The sequence below is a fragment of the Aedes aegypti genome, chromosome 3, assembly GCF_002204515.2.
Source record: "Aedes aegypti strain LVP_AGWG chromosome 3, AaegL5.0 Primary Assembly, whole genome shotgun sequence".
NCBI classification, from domain to species: Eukaryota; Metazoa; Arthropoda; class Insecta; order Diptera; family Culicidae; genus Aedes; species Aedes aegypti.
In genome coordinates, this window is record NC_035109.1 from 301048888 (window position 1) to 301071414 (window position 22527).

A 22527-nucleotide genomic window follows, 5' to 3' on the forward strand; every position below is an offset into this window, starting at 1 on the left:
AAACTGAAACTCCAACATCCAAAACAATAGGGCTTACTATATAAAAGCCTGCAAACTATTAAGATTTAAAGTCAAATAATTACACACTTATTAATACATTTTAATCTAAAATTTTCAAATAATTCGATGTGATTCAAAAAGTTGGCACCGGTTCTTCAGTTTCTTATAACTCTTTAATGTTCAATAATAATTATTTTAGTCGCATTTTGCGGGGCCCATAAATTGTGGGGGCCCAGGGCCATGGCCCCCTTGGGCCCCCGTAAATACGGCCCTGACTGTTCTAAAGGAATCTTGACTTGTAGATGAACTAGTCTGACCATCTTTATCTACTAACATATTTTGAATATGAGAAAATCACTGACGAATTTTCAAGGACCGGTGCAGCTCCTCACTAAGCAAGCAAAATGTGTTTTATTTTTCCACAATCAAGTTCCACAAATATGGGGCATCATACACTCAGCTTAGCTTAGCTTAGACTGACTACACATATTAATGGTTGCTATTCCGTGATTGACAAGAGTCAGTGAAGATGCACAAAGAATCTACTAGAAGTTCTTCTTCAGTGGCCATTATCTTCTTCAGTGTGCATAATTCAATGCCTCTATTTATACATGGTCAATAACGGCGCCGGCCACGTCCTTGCAGTCAGGTGGATTGGATGGAAAGAATATTAGTGTGTTACCTTTGCTGTTTGGAGACCTGTTTTCCACTGCATCTCCTCTTGGAGGGATGGTTTTTAATGGGGAGGATCGTTGGGTCAAAGGATTCACTTTGATAAGCGATAAGACCATGATAAACGATTATTTGTGAGATATAAACATGCTTAGGAATATGATATTTTCAATTGACAAGGAAAATTTCCAAATAAGAGTAAATAATGTCGTTACTTGAAGTGACGAACCATTTAAAGTTTGTTGAACAAATAGCTAGAAGCAACATTCCTACAGCTGTTAGGACGAAAGCATGTGTAACAATATTTTACTCAAATTGAAAAACTAGAAATCGATTGGCTGAACCATCACAAATATTCTTATGCCGACACTTACAGTGGCGAACCATTCAAAGTGTTTTGCAAGTCTACACTTCTAGCACAGACAAACAGACTGAACCATTCAAAGCTTTTTTTCATAAAAATAAAACTAAAAAACAAAGGATTTTATGTATAAAAAAAACAAAAAAAAGAATTAGAGTTTATGCCGACACTAACAGTGACGAACCATTCATAGTTTGTTGAATAATCATACATATGTCCCACCGTTGTAACGATTAAATGTACGGTCATATATATTTTATAGATTAAAAAAAAGCATGAAACGAGCTCACCAATTGATCCTTCATCCTTGATTGAGCAGCCACAATTTTCAGCTTTATTTGAAGCATACATACCAACTGAGAAACGCGAATCTTTTTTTGCACTCGCGCCACGTGGACCGAAAACAATTGGTCTTGATTCCGTCGCTCGCCCTGCAAGAGCATGCCATAGAATCGGAAGACCATACACTACTAACGCGAATCTCTTTTCGCACTCGCACCACGCGGACCGAAAACAATTGCAATATGGGGCATCATACACTTAGTCTTACAAAAATATGTTTTTGAACTGTCAATGGTAATCATTTTATGATCAAGGTGAAAAGATTGAATACTGTCAATGTGCTCTTGGATTAGGGATAGTATCTTTACAACATGCAAAGATGATCTCTAGACTCAGATGAGATTGCAATGCCTGGTCCAAAGAGAAAATCGATCACTGCAAAACTTACATAAAAACAGTTTAAAATGATACATCATGAGAAATCGGCCTCCTATCTACGGGACGAATTTTACAAGCGAAATAATTTTGCAACAAGATTTCTGTGTCATTTATGCAAATATTCTTTCAATCAAAAGATTTCTAGTCATTTTTAAAGTTTACTCTTACATAGTAATATATTTTTAGAAATATACAATGCCCAAACGACACATTGCGATAACTGAGTGAAACTCTGATATATGCCGAAAATGCATTTTTGTCTAAAATTTTTATTTTTATGCTTTAAAAACCTGTCTCAGAGAAAATATTCCTTAAATATGTATGGATAGCCATATATGTGTTACATATACGTCAAATGAAAACTTTCCATCAAATTTTGTGATAAAAGTATCGGAACTGAACAGAAACCATTTTTTTTTAAACTTCGGGCTGCCGTGCTGTAGTACTTTGTACAACAGTTGTGATTTTTATTCTATCATTTTGCAACAACCCGAAGAACACACATGTTGTAATTGATGCATATTAACTCTTATATGACTATATTTTGTCATATAAGACTTAATATGCATCAATTATAACATGTGTGTTACTCGGGAAAGATATCTATCGACACCAAACAAAAATGTATTCCTCAAGAAGAATACTCGACAGTTTTTATTTACAGTATGACCCATTTTAATACGATAAAATCAACAAAATAACTTGGAAGTTGCATAATAATGAACGCACTATATACGGTATAGGTAAGATCGGTATGGGGTAGATGTACCAATAGTAGAGGTACTAATCTCGATTGAACTTCATTTAACCGCCTGAATTCAAGAAGCGCAATTAATGTTGTAACGGGAAGTAACGAGTAAGTAAAGCGTGATTTTGCAAGGAAAACAGCAATTACTACCGAAGCGAAAAAGATAGCGTGTTCCTTCACTCACCGAATAACGCATTTTTCGAAGCTCTAAAAGTGTTTTAAAGACTTCGTTGAGGTAATATTTACAATTGAATACGCTGGAGCCAGAAAACCATGGACCACCACGTGTCAGCATAGGAAAAATTCTAAATCCTCAAGAGCAATAAAATTAATGATATCCGCGATCTAAATGGATTGAATTAGTAATATTATACCTAACAGAATTATATTTGTATTGTCAATATTATGGATTACTGTCCTAATTTACTAAATGAATTAAATATTGAATATAAGCTTGATGTAATCGATGTATCTGATATGAATTTGAATATACTTTGTTTAAATACACGCAGCTGCAGAAATAAAATGGATGAGTTAACACAAATGGTACTAGATTTGAAAAAAAACTATTCAAGTTATTGTTTTCCTCGAAACCTGGCTACATGATGGCGAATTTTGTAACATTATGGACTATACAGCTTACCATTCGTGTAGAAAAGATCGAGGAGGAGGAGTTTCTATATTTGTTTTGAATAGTTTGAAGAGTCAAAGGATTTTAGAATTCAATTATGATGTAAATAATGTCCTGATCATTGAGTTATTATACTTGAAAATAAAAGTAATGGGCGTCTATAATCCAGGAATGTTCATTTGTTTCTTGATAAATTTGAAGAGCTTATCTCGAGCGTTGATGACTAAATTGTCTGCGGTGACTTTAATCTTAACCTTTTGGATAGCTCTAATGAGCTAGTTGAAAACTATCGTTATAGAGTGGAAAGTTTAGGATTTATAATACTGAATAGCTTGAATCCGTTGCATGCTACCCGTCTATCGAATACCATTTCCACTACCATCGATCACTTTATCACGAATTATCTTGATAAGAGAATGCATTTGATAACAAAAGACACTGAATGTCACTGAATTTTATCTATCGAGGTTCAAGTTTCCAAACCTGAAATACAGAAAATAAAATACTGTGTGAAGTATGAGAGATTCCTCAATAACTCATTTACTCAAATTGTAAATGAATGTGACAGTTTCAGTACCCTTACGCAAAAACTTTCAAGCATTGTTGAAAAACATAAAGAACCCTTGGTGATTAAAAAATCATACAAAATTCTAAAACCATACATTTCAATTTTATGCTCCGTAGCTAAAGTTTTTAAAGGTTTAGTTCACAATGTTGTCTACGCTGCATCTACCCCAATAATTTCGGAACTCCAGCATGGCTTCGTCAAAAAGCGATCAACGACAACTAACCTTATGATGTTCACTAACTTCCTATCGACAGAAATCGAAAAAAGGAGCCAAGTAGATGCCATATACTTCGATTTCTCCGAAGCGTTCGACAAAGTGCCACACGAACTAGCAATAGCGAAGCTAAGATACTTGGGCTTTCCGGATTGGATAACGGAGTGGTTGCGATCGTATCTGACGCAACGCGTAGCATTCGTCAACATTAATGGCACACACTCTAGCGTTTTTTCTATTGCTTCTGGTGTTCCTCAGGGAAGCGTTCTGGGGCCACTGATTTTCATATTGTTTATAAACGACCTGTGCTTCCGACTGAAATCGGGAAAGCTGTTCTACGCTGACGATTTAAAAATATACAGAACTATAGCATCTCATCTGGACTGCTGTGCGCTACAAGCAGATATAAAGGAACTCGAGCTGTGGTGCATGGAAAACGGCATGGAGTTGAACATCAAAAAGTGTAAGTCCGTTGTATTTTCCCGTCAACAATCGTGCATCGAATTTGGATATTCGATTGGATCAGAACCATTGGAACGCGTTGAGTCAATCTGAGACTTAGGTGTTATTCTGGACAGTAAACTGCGGTTTAATGAGCACGTCAATGCTACAACTGCGAAGGCGTTTGCAGCCTTAGGATTTGTTCGACGAAATGCTAGCTGCTTCAAGGACATCTATGCTCTCGAGGCGTTATATTGCTCGCTTGTTCGTAGTATTTTGGACTATGCTGTATGTGTATGGTCTCCACAACATACTACCCACATTATCCGGATGGAAAAGGTCCAGCGTAGCTTCATCCGCTTCGCCCTTCGGCAGCTGCCATGGTCGGATCCGTTTAACTTGCCTGATTACACGTCACGCTGCAGACTCATTGCGTTGCAAACACTTTCTTCGAGACGCAGTAACCTACAAAGGCTTTTTATGTTTGACTTGATCAGAGGAAATCTTGACTGTCCATCGCTCCTGCAAAATGTTTCATTCTACGCACCAAACCGACATCTGCGACAACGTGATTTGCTGCTCATCAGACGGCATAGAACTTCCTATGGCTTCAACAATCCGTTATGTGTATGTTCTCAATTATTCAATAGTGTGAGTGACTTGTTCGACTTTAATGTATCCAAATCTGTGTTCAAAAATAGAATTAGAGTTTTAGAGTAAGAGACAGTCTGAGGATTCGTACTAGATTCAAGACAGTGAATAAATAAATAAACAATGAGTTACTACTTGAGATTGAACGTAAAAATCATTTATATAAAAGCTTTAAAGAGGCAACGAGAAACTCACCGTTAAAAAGTGAATTGCACAGTAAATACACTAGATTGCGAAATCGAATAAGAAACAAAACTAAAATGGCAAAAGAAAATTACTACAAAACTAAAACCGAAAGCCATAAAGGTGATGGAAGAAAAACTTGGGAATTATTAAAGGAGTTAGTTTTTCAAAAAAGCAAACAATCACATTTTGCCCATCTCATAATATAGCTCTACAGGAAAGTGGAGTAATGCTGAATGATGCTAAGGAAATATCTGATTGTTTCAATAATTATTTCATAAACGTTGGCAAAATTTGTGCACCTCAGAGAATTTCATATGCATTCCATTCTTTTATGCCCCAAGCAGTTGAGTATACATTCAATTTCGTTAGAGTTGAAGAGGATAGTATCATAAAAGTAGTTGAATCTCTCAATTCCAGTGCTGCTAGTGGACTCGATAGAATTTCCGTAAAGTTTATACAAAAGTGCAGAGGTTATCTAATCGGCAAAATAACAGAGCTAGTAAATGAAGCGATTCATACTTGCGTATTTGATGACACCTTAAAAATAGCAAAAAATATCCCTGTATATAAAACAAACAGTAAATATGATAAAACTAATTACCGCCCTATCTCAGTTTTACCTACGCTATCGAAAATAGTGGAAAAAGTTGTGGCTCAACAACATTCCAATTACATATTTCAAAATAATCTAGTCCACACTAATCAGTTTGGTTTTGTACCGAAATCAAGCACTGAATCAGCAACTCTAGAACTTATAAACTTTGTAGTGAAAGGAGTAGACGATGGTCAATTTGTGGCGTGCATATTTATAGACCTAAAAAAAGCGTTTGATTGCATTCCTCATGAAATCTTGCTAGAAAAATTGAAATATTATGGCTTGAGTGTTTCAGCTATTCAACTTATGACATCATACTTCTCGAATCGTCAACAAATATGCTGTGTGAATGGAATATTAAGTGATGCCAAAGTCATTTGTACTGGAATGCCTCAAGGCTCAGTTATGGGACCTTTACTATTTAACCTTTTTATTAATGATTTACTGCAGTTACCATTGAAAGGCTTACTTCAATGTTACGCTGATGATGCTGTTAGTAAATATAGAGCAAATAATTTGAATTTACTTAAAGAAATGATGCTACACGATTTGGAGTTAATGCACCAATGGTTTTCTGCCAACAAAATGTCTATGAACACAGAAAAGACCAATTTCAGATTATTTACAACATCCTTTTATACTCCCAGTTTAACCCTTTCTATAAATAATGAGCCACTGCGACAAGTACTGGAAACAAATTACCTTGGATTGATTATTGATAATCGCCTGAAATGGAATAATCACATTAACAAGGTAAAGAAAAAATATTTGCCCTACATTTTTGCTATGAAAAAAGTTCGTAGATGTCTTGGAGTACAAAGTTGTTGGCAAATATACAGTTCTTACATCCTTTCTCAATTGACATATTTGGTTTGCATATGGGGTTCCGCAGCAAGCACACATCTGAATGTATTGAAAGTTCTTCAAAATCGAGCCATAAAATCTATAAGAAGGTTACCCACACTATTTCCCACTATTGCACTTAATACCTATAAATATTCATCTTTGAGTGATCTGTACAGATTTAGTTTGATTTTCACTATTTATAAGATCAAAAATGGAATTATTAAAAGCAATATTGAAATCATACCAGCAACTAATATACATTCACATGCTACCAGGAATAGGGATAGGTTTTATACCAATAGACCTCGTACTGAATTAGCTTCAAGACACATTTTTTATGCAGGAATAGTGAATTACAACTTATTACCCAACAACATTACAAATGAAATAATTGCACTGAAACTAAAAACATATATTGTTGAAAACATGTAAATAAAATTCATTCATGCATACAATTAAGATATTAGAGTAAGTTAAATTCTAAGATGCTCACATCGCCTAATTATATTTCCCAGCTAAGTAGCTGCGCACAGTTTGTACAAACTTTTCAGCTATGTATTGAAATAAAGCAAAAAAAATCGGTCAATTTAAGAGTTACAAAAACTGTGTTTTGGCAAAGTTGCTCAAAGTTGAATGATCTACAACTTTTTGAGGTATGTAAACCATAATTTACGAAATAGAGAAAGAGAGTTAGTATTTGCATCTTTCAACGTAAATCTTCTTGCTGGACCACTGTGCATTGGTAGCACCCTGCTGATGTTGTGTTGGAGAACCAGGTGTAAAATGACCGTCGGGGTAAAATTCACAATCGCAATTTCTCAAAGATAACATGTTTTATAGTTCAGCAACCAATATAAAAATTCAAATTATGCCGAAAAACCCAGCTCTCGGCTGAGTTCACATAAACATAAACGAAAAAGCTTCCATATAAAAGCTCTGCTGTTCACATTGAACCCCCACCCCACCCAATCGGATACCATCGTACAAGCCTATAACCCACGTGGAATAAAAGAGCCGTTCGATCATCGGAGTTTGTATTGCATATCTTCTGTACACAATCAAACCACTTCTGTTGTTTCTGCCGCCAAGATAGTCAATCTAATTCACCCCAACAGCAAATGCATGGTTATAGGCACCTTTGTCGATTGGGGCAATTGTAGGATAATCACAGCCAAGGCGACTTAGTTCCGTGGTAGCGCTTGACCGGGCTAGTTGCGGCTTCGCGGCGCGTGGTGATCTCTTGAAGTTTTACACTGCATCCGATTTGACCTGTCATTGTAATTGCGTTACATCTACCCAAAACCGCGCCAGTTTGGGGGGGTTGAAAAAAATAAGTGAGGAGTGCCTCAGATCTGATTCGGGCTCAAGAATACATCGTTAATAAGAAAAACTAAAACCAGTTTTCGTTAAAATTTGGATATCTTCATGGAAATCTATCATGCCATTACAGATTGCAAGTGCAATTCAATGACAGATTTTCATAAACATTTTAAGGAGATTTCCATTTTAAGCAAAAAAACTGGTTTTTCAAATTTGTGAAGCAATAGTGGGTATTTTCCTAGTGTCATGAAAATTTTGTTTACAGACATGTGATATCTATCGAAAAGGGGTGTGATGCTGCGCGACATCAGTCGTGAAGATTTGTGATATCAAATGTGAATCGGTTTCTTGATGAAATGATTGAAGACAGGCCAGTGAGAGGCAAGAAATATGAGCTAGTGAAATGGTTTGCGGATATCATATTTAAGCAAAGGGACCAGAATGAAGCGTTAAATTTCAGACCGATCGGCAGGTACTGACGCGTGACATGTCGAGCGGAAAACCAGTTTGAATGGCAGACGAGCGATTCACGTTGATCTTGACCGGTAGCGAATGGATCAAAGTACATTTGGAATGGTCGTAATTATTCACTTCTGGCTTATAGACGTTTATAAGCTTTATATTCTTGTGTAAAACCGTATAAATGGATAAATCTCACAATAAGTCAGTTCTTACGTAATATTCAAATGGCACATCCTCAATCATTAACCTTTACAGAACTGGGTGCCAACATAAAAGTTTTAAAATTCTGTATCTTCGCAATCGTTTGATTGATTCTTCTGACTCAAAAGGGAAGGATGGTTTACTGCGTTACACTTACAATGCGTGTAATTTACTGCCGCCTTTATTAGGCAAACATAAGAACACATTTTGCTATGGGAAGCGTGCGGGTGGTCATCGGTTTTTCAGCTCTGTCGCCTAAACGGTAGAAGATACCACTTTAGCGTCTATGAACGAAAGTTAGAGTATGAATTGATGAAACAAAAAAAATCTCGCTATTTTTCCGACAATTTGTCTCCATAGTGAAAATTTTTTCGGGAATTTTTTTTCTTTTTATATTTTTATTAGATTTCTGCGGAAATTTCCTTTCGATTTCACTTAAAGACTTTTGTTCTACGATGCATAGTTCGAGAGATAAAGTTTGAGGTATATAGGAAAATTGTGAAGATTCATCTAGTATTTTCCGAGAAAATAGGCCAATATATTTTTTTTTGAATTTTACTCTTGGTCATATTTCCACGAGTTCTATCTCTGGTGAAAATTTCATACAAATCGAACAACCTCCTGCTAAAATTGTCCGACAATAAAAAAAATCCCCCCATGCCAAATAATAAACATTTTACTTTAAGTTCATCGGGTGCTCAAATGTCCGATGTTGAGTTAAAACGGTATTCCAATGGTTCCATCAGCTGTTAGGATTTATTAAGATCCTTCTAACGATTCATTTCTACAATCAGGCAAAATGGACTATCGAAACACATAGAAACCCGCCACAATAAATCGGGTTGAAATTCATTGCCTTATGAAACAAAAAATTGAGAACAAAAAAAGTTTGCGTGGCAACCTGGAATCGAATCAAGAACCTTGCGAATCATAGCCCCTAGCATACACCAAGCGCCTATCGATGTCATGAAATAGAGTGATGCCAAAATGAGACATCTTCTTCTTCTTTCTGGCGTTACGTCCCAACTGGGACAAAGCCTGCTTCTCAGCTTAGTGTTCTTATGAGCACTTCCACAGTTATTAACTGAGAGCTTTCTTTGCCAATTAACCATTTTTGCATTTGTATATCGTGTGGCAGGTACGAAGGTACTCTATGCCCTGGGATGTCGAGAAAATTTCCAACCCGAAAAGATCCTCGACCAGTGAGATTCGAACCCACAACCCTCAGCTTGGTCTTGCTGAATAGCTGCGCGTTTACCGCTGCGGCTATCTGGGCCCAGACATAAAGTGTTCGTATTGCAATAATCGTTTCATTAGGCAAAATGCATGAAGTTCGCTGCAATCAACTCCTTATGTGCCTAAGTAGCCGTTACGCTTGCACTGACATACTTTTTTAACTATTTAACTAGAGAAAATCAGCCATGTTTAGAACCAAATTATCTTGCCCCAACTTCGTAATACAGGGGATAGGCAAAATGATTCAGATAGGCAAAATTTAGCCCAATTTCAAATGATCATAGCTTTATGAAAAATGGATGGAATTGGAAGCCAAGAGGGATGAAGCCCCTCTTGTGGACTGCTGGAGAACAGTGAAAGCAGCCATCAACAATACAGCTAGGGGCAACGTCGTGTACGTGGGACGGAGTCGACGGAACGGTTGGTTCGACGAGGAATGTAGGCAGATTCTGCTGCAGCAAGGGACCCGGCAGAACGTGGAACGTTATAGACGGAAACGGCAACAGCAGACCCGCCTCTTTCGGGAATAAACGCCACCTGGTGGAGACGGAGTGCGAGGAGATGGAACAGTTTGCCGCTCTCAAGAAACGTGTAAGTTCTATCAGAAGCTCAACGCATCCCGCAAAGGCTTCGTGCCGCGAGCCAAAATGTGAAGAGATAAGGATGGGAGCTTTTTGACGGACGATAATGAGGTGATCGAAAGGTGGAAGCAGCACTTCGACGAACACCTAAATGGCACTGAGAGCACAGGCAATGAAGGATGGGACAACGGAGGAAATGCTTCAGTCAATACTGCGGACGGTGGAAACAAACCAGTCCCCACTTTAAGGGAGGTTAAGGATGCCATTTACCAGCTCAAGAGCAATAAAGCTGCTGGTAAGGATGGTATCGGAGCTGAACTCATAAAGATGGGTCCGGAGAGGCTGGTCATTTGTCTGCATCGGCTGATATCCGGGAAATCCTGGGAAACAGAACAGCTACCGGAGGAGTGGAAGGAAGGGGTAGTATGCCCCATCTACAAGTAGGACGACAAGTTAGATTGTGAGATTTCAAGCGGTCATCATTTTAAATGCGGCCTACAAAGTATTATCCAAGATCATCTTCCGTCGTCTGTCACCTGTAGTAAACGAGTTCGTGGGAAGTTATCAAGCCGGCTTCGTTGACGGCCGATCGACAACGGACCAGATCTTTACTGTACGGCAAATCCTCCAAAAATGTCGTGAATACCAGGTCCCAACGCATCACCTTTTCATCGATTTCAAGGCGGCATACGACAGTATCGACCGCGTAGAGCTATGGAAAATCATGGACGAGAACAGCTTTCCCGGGAAGCTCACGAGACTGATAAGAGCGACGATGGAAGGTGTGCAAAATTGTGTGAAGGTTTCAGGCGAACACTCTAGTTCGTTTGGAGCCCACCAGGGACTACGACAAGGTGATGGACTTTCGTGCCTGTTGTTCAATATTGCGCTAGAAGGTGTTATGCGGAGAGCTGGGCTTAACAGCCGGGGTACGATTTTTACGAGATCCAGTCAATTTGTTTGCTTCGCGGATGATATGGACATCGTCGGCCGGACATTTGAAAAGGTGGCAGACCTGTACACCCGCCTGAAACGCGAGGCAGCAAAAGTTGGACTGGTAGTAAATGCGGCCAAGACAAAGTGGTGGGGCCGAGCGCGACATGGCTCACCTAGGTAGCAGTATTACGATAGATGGGGATACGTTCGAGGTGGTCGACGAGTTTGTCTACCTTGGATCCTTGCTGACGGCTGACAATAACGTTAGCCCTGAAATACGGAGGCGCATCATCCGTGAAAGTCGGGCTTACTATGACCTCCACATGAAGCTGCGGTAAAAAAATATTCACACCCACACCAAATGTGCCATGAACAAAACGCTCATAAGGCCAGTAACCCTCTACGGGCATGAAACGTGGATGATGCTCGAGGAGGAGTTGCAAGCACTTGAAGACTTCAAACGTCGGGTGCTTGAAATAATCTTCGGTGGTGTGCAGGAAAACGGTGTGTAGCGGCGAAGGAGCTCATTCACCTCTACGGCAAACCCAGCATCCAGAAGGAGACCAAAGCTGGAAGGATACGATGGGAAGGGCATGTTGTAAGAACGTCGGACAGCAACCCTGCAAAGATGGTGTTCGCATCGTATCCGGTTGGTACAAGAAGGCGTGGAGCACAGCAAGCTAGGTGGGCGGATCAAGTGCTTATCGATTTGGCGAGCGGGGGCAGAAACTAGGATGGAGAAATGCGGCCACGAACCGAGTATTGTGGCGTGAAATTGTTGATTCAATGTTATCTCTTTAGATGTTAACTAAAAAAATTAAGAATGATGTACCACGGATATTTTACGAAAATGTTCAGCGTTTGAGCTTAGTTGATATTTTTACACTGCGGAACACGTCTCAAGCACCAAAATACCGCTATTTACTAAATTAAGGGTTGTTGAATTCACTTCCGATTTCAGAAATAGCATGGCACGTCTAGTTTTCGAGATATTAACTATTAAAAATGTAAAATTTGACTGTTTCAGCAAACTTTCATGCAAGTTTGCCAGCTTTTACGGCAATCTATTTGCTTAATTTGTCACATAATTCAAACTTCATGTTTAAAACAATAATTATCAACAAAGTTCATAATATTTTCGATGGTAAAATGATATGTTTTGGAGGTTCAGAAAAGTATTGTATTTTGCCATACAAGAGAAACGAGGAATTTTATATGAAACATGTTGAAAAAAACGATTTAAACTAAATTTTATCGTGAAATTTCAACTAAATTGTATCTAAATTGAAAGTTCAAGTCCTATTTAGCATGTTTTGTAGATTATATCACAAAAAGGTTTGATAATCCTACTTCAAATTTTATGTAAACATCAATAAAACCAGTGCGACTTTGGCGACCTGTAGCTAAAAATTGTGACGTGCTGAAACATTTCTGAGAAAGGAATCAGATTCAGCGACCCAAAATCTACTAGAGACACATTATTTGATCCTTGAGACACGCAAAAATGTCATTTTTGTTACGCTGTGTATTCTGTTGATTAAAACTTTCCCATGCATTTGGTATTCGACAGTTTTAGAAACATAATTGGGTTTTCTTGAATTGAGCGTGGAACGAAGTGCTGATGAAGAGCAGGTGCTCCCTGCAACAGTCATATTTCAAAAAAATCTCCGAGGACCAAAAAGTTTATGATGGAGTTTATGGTTACGCTTTTCTGCGAACTTTTAGAAAAGGTTTTTATGATCAACTTTGTCGCAGATACTTTCGATGTAACTCTTCTCTCGAGCTAAGTAAGTAGATTCTGAAATCTTTAAAGTTATTTCTGAAAGTTTGAATAAAGGGTGGACCCCTAATTATTCAAACTTTCAGAAATAAGTTACTTAGCTCAAATAAGGAGTTAAATCAAAAGTATCTTCGACAAAATTGTTCATAAAAACGTTTTCTGAAAGTTCGCATAAGACCGCAATGGCAAATTTCTTCAAACAAAAAAGTTTGATTCAAAATTAAATTCTAAATGAGGGCCTTTTTCTTAGAAGATGCAAAACTCAATTATGAACAACTTCTCTGAAGACATCATAAGTCTAAAATCGACGAGAACAGAGAAAAATGTTTTTTTTTTCTGCTAAAACGTAATTTTCATTATTATTTATAGTCAGGTCTCCTATAGAACTGCCACCCACAATTTATCATCGATTTTTTATTGGGTTAAGCTAGTTTTCCGTTGATGGCTGGGACACATTATGAACTCAATACAGGTCGAATTTCAACAGAACCGAATGGGCGACAGATTAGAAACTGCGGTCGCCGGCGTCCAATAGTACAGACCTGACAGATCTATGAATTTCAAAAGATGTCGTTGAGTTTTTTTTTTCTCCGAAACAAATCACTATGTTCAGTTTCGTAACATTTTGTAAGATTCAACTCAAAATATACTGTTTTATTGCATTAAGGAACTACTCCAGATGATTCTTTTTGGACATGCTAAATATTTTGTCTTGCTTGACAGCTATCTACGAGAAAATTTTGATGTCAGATAAACTGAATTACTATAGAACAACATCCATCCGTGCAAACTTCCGTGGTGTGATTTTCAGCGCGCTTCACCATCGCGATAACTGTTTAGTCACCCATCTATCTTTATTGAGGTAGCCGTAATATATATTATATTATGTCGGCAGTTATGTGTTTGGGATGCCATTTCCAAGAATATAACAGTAAGAGCTATTAATTTGTTTGCACTGTTATCTAGTCTGGCAATGTTTACACTGTCTCGTTATTGGCTGTATGGAATCTAGAAAAATTCAATCTAGTCAAGCACTTCAACAAGCTTCAGCAGGCTATTTGCTCAATGATCAAATAAACCCAGGAATCCCCCACCGTACTGATTCCAAAGTTCATATATATATTTTTTTCACCTGACCATATTAAAGAGCAAGTGAAATCGTACACCGCTTATGTCACTTACCATAATCACAACAACCTGACAGTGCAGCATTGCTCCAGTGAGGAAGTATCTCCCGCACGCAGTGTTATAAGGATTCCCACTGGAAGATTCTTTCCACTGCATTGACCTCATTAGACATGGTTGAGGAAATTTCGGGGAGAAGGCAATCACGCATCGTTTAGATATCCTCGAACCGGCGGGGTACGGCTCATCACTTTCCGATGCGCTCTCGATGGAATTGGTGCGGAGTTCAAAGTGATGAAATTCGAGACGAATTCAAAGTTCCTGCATGGTTCAATGTAAAATATGAAAGTCAATTGCATCGAAGTCTGATGAAGGGTCCTTTAGGACGAAACTGCCCTCACATATGCGATCAGTCACGTTCTGGATTCGTTGCTGTTCGGAGGTCAGTTTTCGAAATTTTGAATTGTTAGTGATTTAATAGAATAGTTTTTAGCAGTTATTGGAATTTTCATTAAAGTTGTCTTATGATGTAAGTGTTATGAAAACGTATTCTACATTAAGTTACGCTTTTTGTTTACGATATGAAAGTACTTTAGTGTTAGTAATAAAGTTACATGCCCGTTCAGTGTAATGATGCTTGCATGCATCGAAACTTTCAATTAAATTGGTGAGAGTGTATTTAGCAATCGAAATTTTTACAGCTAACAGGTGCGTGGGCTGTTTTTTGCTGGAATAAAATAATCTGGTTAAAAGTGAAATATTTGTGTGAATTGATAAGAAGATGAAGTCGGTGGACTGGAGATGAACCAGCTGTGGTTTTATAATATCTATGATAAAGATAATACTAATAATAGGACAGTGGAATTAGGTAAAACATCGGACTGAATCCTCAAGAGAATCTCTGAAGGAACTCTTGAAGGTATATGTAGAGGACTTTTCGGAGATCTTCTTAGAAAACTGATCGGGACGAATCCTTGTCTTAGATCCTAAGAAATCCTTGTTGAACCCCTTTGCAAACATTTGGAAAAATTACTTGGAGCAACTATAAAGGAGTTCAAATGAGATCAAAAACATATTTTGCTTCAGATATTCAGTTTAAAATTTGTATGAATTATATACAAAAATCCCTGGTCCTTGAAGCAACTCCAAAATCCACCCTTGAAAGTCTTGAAGGATTCACGAATTCTGGAAAAGTCCATGAAAAAAATAAAAGAGTAAGGATTTGATGAGTTTCTTATACATAGGAATCTCTGGAGAAAAATATATATTTTGATCCATTGGGAAAAATAAGTTGTTTCTGCTTTGGTGCTGAATGAACATGTTTCAATGCCTACTTTTTCCATGCTATGCTTTTTTGAGCAGTATATTAGAAAATCATATTTTATTGACAATGTTTAGCATATCCGTGATAAATCTCAAATAACAATGCAATAGATCAATGACCGAGTGAACCATAATAGTTTGATATTTCTCATATCGTCTATGGGGATGACAATGGGTCAGAAAGGGAGAATGAGTCAAAACCTTGTTTGAAATAATAAAGTTCAACAGCATTCCTAAGGTATTTCAAAATTGTACAAACTGGTCTATTGATTGTTTCCCACAAAATTTCAACAGAAATTCTCAAAAATTCTCACTGGATTCTCAAAGGATATGCACTGGATTCCCACGAAATTTCCATTTAAATTCCCACATCATGCTCATAAAAATAGCTAGAGATTCTGTAGGATGCTCACAAGGATCCCGATTTTTTTTCTAAACCAACGATCCACCCTATGATCCAGAGCGTTAATGATTAATCATAAATTTAATTATGATAAATGATTAATGATTATGATTAATCAAAAATGTTAATCATTAATCACAAAAAATCAAGAATTAATCATTAATCACTAATCATAATCATTGCAATATTATGTTTTAATCATTAATCATTAATCATAATCATAAAGATCGCTAATTTTATTCAGTAATCATAATCTTAATCATAAGTCAAACATTTAATCAATCATCAATCAATCATAGAACAAAATTTAACAAATTTTACAACATTGATTTCTAATGTATAAATAAATTTTGCATTTCTTATATCGTGTGACAACAACAATGATAGTTTATGCCCAAGGAAGTTCCAAATCGAATCAAGCACAGAATGACTTTGCTTTGTGCCCACGAACGTTACCATAAGAGTAAAAAAGACCTTTAAATATTTCCTCCATGTAAGACGGTGCATTTGCTCAGTTGTATTTGATCCGAATCCGAAGACCCGGTTGGAAGCATGTGAGTGGTATCATTTTACATGAAGAATTTCTGTTTATAGGGGCAGATCACCAAAATTCGACCTAGTACTAGGTTTTCAGCCGTTCATAAGATTTCTGTATACTTTGTATGAAAATCGAAAATCAGTCCTTTTTCCCTAGTACCGTGACATGCCCTATTACCGTGAGTTTAAAAAAAACTCGAGTTTCGATCAATCAGAAAGAATAATGTATTATTATTTTCAAGTTTTTTAAGTTTTAAATAGAAGACAATTTTACATATTTTTGCACAAAAAATATGATTTGTTGCTATTGTTAAACAAACTATTATTCCAAATACCAAACAAATGAAGTGCATCATAATTGAAACTTTTGTATTAAACAACGTCTGGAGGTTTGTATGATCGATGCGGGAAATAAAATATTCATTTTACTCAGCCATTTTGGAATTATAACTGAAACACGGTATATAGAACTCAGAAGCAATCATGCCCTAATACCGTGTGTTGACACCAGGTGGTTGCATTCTAAAATTATTTTTATTTGTTTTTGTTTGCAACTTTAGTTCAAATTTGTCATGACTTTCTAAAGACTACTTTTACTTTTTTACGTTTGTGAAAATCGTTAAGAAAAATAAATAACATAATAGACATCCATATAATTCCCAAATACACGGTATTAGGTAACACACGGAATTAGAGCAGGTCACGGTAAGTGGTATTTCTGTTAATAGTTCCTCGCTGTTTCTGTTCCCGTTTGATTTTTGCAATCTAACATCGCCTACAGATATTCACTGAATAAATACAGCAGAGCGTTAGGTTAATCTTGATTCAACATTTGATGATTATATACGATGAATCTATGACAAAAGGTCGAAAGACAAAAGGTCAAAATGACAAAACGTCGAAAGGTAAAAGGTCGAAAGACAAAAGGTCGAAGAACAAAAAAGAAGGGACAAAAGGTCGAAAATTTCTTTTTCAAAGAAGGAAATATTTCCCAAACTGCAAATCGTTTTTGACCTTTTGTCTTTTCAAACTTTTGTCTTTTCAAACTTTTGTCCTTTCGACCTTTTGTCCATAAACCTTATACGATAAACCATGCACAGAAAAAAAGCCGTTCTCGTATCCGTGAACAGCAGACGTGAACTCGTCAACAAGCAAAAATAAACCGTGAACTAGATCACGTTTATGCGTAAACATGGTGCTAGTTCATGGTGTCTTTTTGACAGTTCACGTTTTCCAGAACTCTTTTTTGAGCGTGTGCTTAAGGTCGCACGGGACGTCATCATAATCACCCTATCCATTTGCAGAAGCAAATCCCAAGAACCACTCCATATATCGATGCGAAAAATGTATCACTATGATTCTATATATGTAATGGGCAACCCATTAAATTTTCAGCATCATCGGTTCACTAAAATTCGAGATTTGCTTTCACAAAGTTTTGATGGTTATTGTTAGAGTGAGACAAAAGATAAGGAAAATAACACGGTCTCCCGTGTCACCTTAAAACTTTTCAATTTGAATTGTTCTCTCTTCAATAATGAATAAATCCATTCTTTTTTATGTTTATTGCTCATTCGTTGTGTACGTCTAGGTGCTAGAAATTTAAATTTTTGAACCCCGGGAAAAGCCCTCTTTTATCTGTAATGCTTTGTGTATGAAAATTTTCAAAATTTTGTTTGAATCGTACCGCATGAGGCTACCCCCTCCTCCTTCGAGCATTACGTGATTTGTGGACGGTGCCTTAGGGAGATGCCGCTTAATCATTATTTTGATTAATAATGATGATTATTGGTTGATTATTTAAAGGCCAATAATTAAATGACAGAAAACAATTAATCTGATATAGAAATCGTTTGAGCATCGTTACAGCTAATTTTTTATATCAAACCGTTTTCACTGATATCTAGATTTAAATCAAGGAAAGGCGGAAATTCCTTTAAAACATTGTTTGGAAAAATATTTTTCCAGTTTTTTATAAATATCTCGTTAGACAATTTCTACCAAATGTTCAAACTGATTTCGCCCAACATGTCTCAAAGAATATACTAATCAATAGAAAGGCAAGCAAATGCCATTAATCTTTTATATGTACAATACAGAGTTTACCGGGGTTTGCTCGCCTTACTATTTCAACACTGTTCTTTTTTTATAAAATGATATATTGAAATCCAACTAGCTTATTACCAATATTTTTAATACTTTATCCGGGAAATCGACAAATCTTACATACCGGCATATGTTTATCAATAACGCTTGGAACATCCGTTTAAAACGATGTGTCGCAAGCTACGCTTCACAAAGCCAATGCATTCGCCACATAGTTAATGAATGATTACTCAAAGAGTAATAAAAAAAAAACAATAATTAAATGATATGAGATACCCTAAACACCTTTAAATATGCAACGTTGCAATGTTCTTGAAAACCATTCTTCTTTAGACTCGGTCTGCAAAACAATTATAAAACAATAAACAATTGAATTTGCAACCATCGTAATTTTCGAATCGATATCCGCAGTTCTAAAGACAAACTGCAAGACTGATATTTACGGAATTTCGTTAGAAGACGACTGAAAAACATAATTTTGAACAACTGTCGTAAAACTAAGCATTACATATATTTCGCAATTGGATTAAATGGGAAAATTGATGTGAAATTTGCGATAAAGTTACATGTCTTCTCGGTGAGAATCGAACTCACGACTCCCTGTTCACTAGATACACCACGAAAGGACTCATGGACTGAGAAGTTAACCTGAATTCGATTCCAACTCAATAATCACGTGGTCATCTTTCGCGAAGTGACTCTCTTTCGAAAAAATGAGATACTCATCCAAACACAACGCTTTCTATTGTTGAATGCCTAGTAGCCGAGAGCGCGTTAGTTGTTATATAGTGCGGGCTCATAATGGGTCGCGACGTTCAGAATATAAATAAGATAGATGATAATTAAAAAAGTATTATTTTGAAATTAAAAATTTTGATCAAATTTGACATCAGGCACGTAAGGGTTAATCATAATCATTAATGTAATCTGTTATTGGCGTTGCAGTCAGTGTAAATCAAATTTGATTTACACTGACTGCAACGGCAATAGGGTTTTGTTCTTCTTCGTCGTAAGCGCTACTATTCGTCGTATCAAACTTTAAATGTTCCACTACGGCGGATATTCAAACTTACCAGCAACATAGATTCATTATCCAAGTGCAATTTTGTGAAAGCTGTTATGGTTTGTACACTTGTACACCAAAAATGCAATAAAACTACTGTATTTCGGTGAATAACTTCAGTTCAATTATCCACTTTGCACTTTTTCACCGAAATCGCATGGACGAACACGATTTGAGAGAAATGTTTAGCGATCGACTGAGCCACACCACTTTCCAACATAAGTTTCATCCCGCCCCCGTGGGTGACTTACTTCGCCGGGCACTTATTTTCACTATGGAAAACCTTCGTACTTCTTCACTGAAGGATTTCATTCCAATCACACGCCGTAAAACTTCAATAAATCACCAAATTTTACGAAATTTCCTCAACCGCCGCGTATAATTGAGAATGTAAACAAAGTTTAATCCGTCGTACTGAGAAAAAAAAAAGCTTGTGCGCATCAATGTGTGTGCGACGCTCGATGTAAAAATACGGTTTCTTTGATTGTGTTGTTTTCGCTGTACTGTGAGCAAATGCCATAATTGTACGGTCAAAAGGAATTGTGTTCATATGTTTGGGCTAAATTTTGATAACGAACAATGAATTTTAAAGGAAATTAGTATATTCCATCATGCTGAAGGAATGGAGGGAGATGCCAGTAGATCTATATATTCTAGTGAAACATTTTATTATAGCGTTGATATGTTGTGTTTTAACCATTCAATACACACAGTGAGCCGTAAGTTGTGAGACAAATCTGGAAACTGATTGCGACGGAGTTGAAAACGATACGACGGACTGAGAATACGGTAAGATGCATTTTCTTTGCATTATTTCCAAAAAAGAGATCAAGATTTATCAAAATGTTATTGTACAATAAAGCCGTTTTGAGAAGGAATTGTTTGGCATCGGTTTGTGTCAGCATCATTCACTGCAATACTGGGAAAATTGCAGTTCTCACTGATCAATGCTTAATACGATGGATACTAGCACATCACCCTAACAGATTACTGCCAGTTCCATCAGTCGATAGCATTCCTCCATAATCATTAATCATAATCACTTTTCATACTGAGTTTAATCATTAATCATAATCATTAATCATCTAAAATTTTAATTTAATCATTAATCATATTCATTAATCATACTTTGGCTTAATCATCAATCACAATCATTAATCATGACATCAAAAATATTAATCATTAATCATAATCATTAATCAAGATAAAATTGAATTAAATCATTTATCATTTAATTTATCATTGCGACCCGTTAATCATTAACGCTCTGTTATGATCCACGCTACAGTCCCGGGATCCCCACTGAAATCCCAGGATCTACACCGAAACCCCACGATACGCATTGAAATCCCAGAATTCACTCTAATATATCAGGATTCACACTGGAAGCACAGGATCCACACTGAACTTTCCGAATCTTTACTAGAATCCCAGGATCTACACCGAAACCCCACGATACGCATTGAAATCCCAGAATCCACTCTAATATATCAGGATTCACACTGGAAGCACAGGATCCACACTGAACTTTCCGAATCTTTACTAGAATCACAGGATCTACACTAGAATTCCAGGATCTACACTAGAATTCCAGGATCTACACTAGAATTCCAGGATCTACACTGAAATCCCAAGATCAATGCTGAAATCTTAGTTTTCCCACCGGAAACTGGAAACTCATGATCAGCGCTTGAGCACGAATATCCGTTCAGAAATTTCAGAATCCACATTGGAATCCAAGAATTCACACTGAAATCACAGGATCACCAGAATTCTCATTGGAATCCAACGACCGACTCTTGAATCCCAGGGTCAACACTTGCTTTTCAGAATCCACGCTGGAATCCCACAATCCACATTCTTATCCCAGGATTAACACTGTCTTTCCAGAGTTCACACTGGAATTTCTAGATCTACAATGGGATCCCAGGATCTATTCGAATCCAAAATCTACATTGGAATCTCAAGATCCACAGGGAAATCACAAAATTCACACTGGAATCCCAAGATCCACTGCAGAATCTCAAGATCTAAACTGGAATCACAAGATCCACACTGTAATTCAACGATCCACATTGAAATTCTTGGATCCACACTGGCTTTCCAGAATCCACATTAGAAACCCAAGATCCAGACTGAATGTTTCAGGATCCATAAGGGAATAACGGGGTCTACATAAGAACCCCAGGATCTACAGTGAAATGATCTAAATCAGTGATTCCCAAAGTGGGCGAATTCGCCCCCCTGGGGGCGATTTTCAGGTCCAAGGGGGCGAAAATTTATAAAACTGAATTTGGGGGGCGAAAATGCTAGAAAGGGGGCGAAAGTGGGAGCAATTGAAAATCAAAAATAGATTCAAAGTTTGTAAGAGGCACTCATATTTTAATGATAGCATATACATCTGAAGAAGAATTTATTTGACACCTAACTAATTTATCGGTTCTCGTTTTTAAATTATGATAAACAAATTTGACGATTGTCATTGGATCTAAATATTTTTTGCTAAAAATAATATAGAATGCTTTTTGATAGCTGAAACTTTTGGCGATCGGTGAAATTTATTTCCAAGTCTAAGGTGAAGTGTGTTGACTTTTTTTTAGGGGATCTTCAGAATAAGGCACCTTAAGTTTTTATTATGTTTTACACATTTATTAAAGTACTCATTTTGATATTTTGTTGATACGCATACTCAATAGTATTTATAGTACATAGCATATTATAAACAAATTCATGTGACTTTGGTGGACATAAATCGGGTTTCAATGATAAAATCACTGAATACCACATACGTAAATCACCCTACTCAAAGATAGGCCTGAGC

The 22527-nt window shown here is 36.9% G+C and overlaps 1 protein-coding gene across 4 annotated transcripts in view; it reads left to right on the top strand.

Moving 5' to 3' along the window:
* Window positions 1-7824: 7824 nt before the first annotated feature.
* LOC5578663 (sodium-dependent nutrient amino acid transporter 1) overlaps window positions 7825-22527 on the top strand; it is a 29330-nt gene continuing 14627 nt past the window's right edge. For 2 of the 4 annotated variants that reach the window (XM_021855164.1, XM_021855165.1), the window contains exon 1: window positions 7825-7967. The gene's annotated coding sequence lies outside the window, so the exon portion shown is untranslated. The remainder of the gene's footprint in view (window positions 7968-22527) is intronic. The other 2 variants (XM_021855166.1, XM_021855167.1) reach the window with 1 other exon arrangement.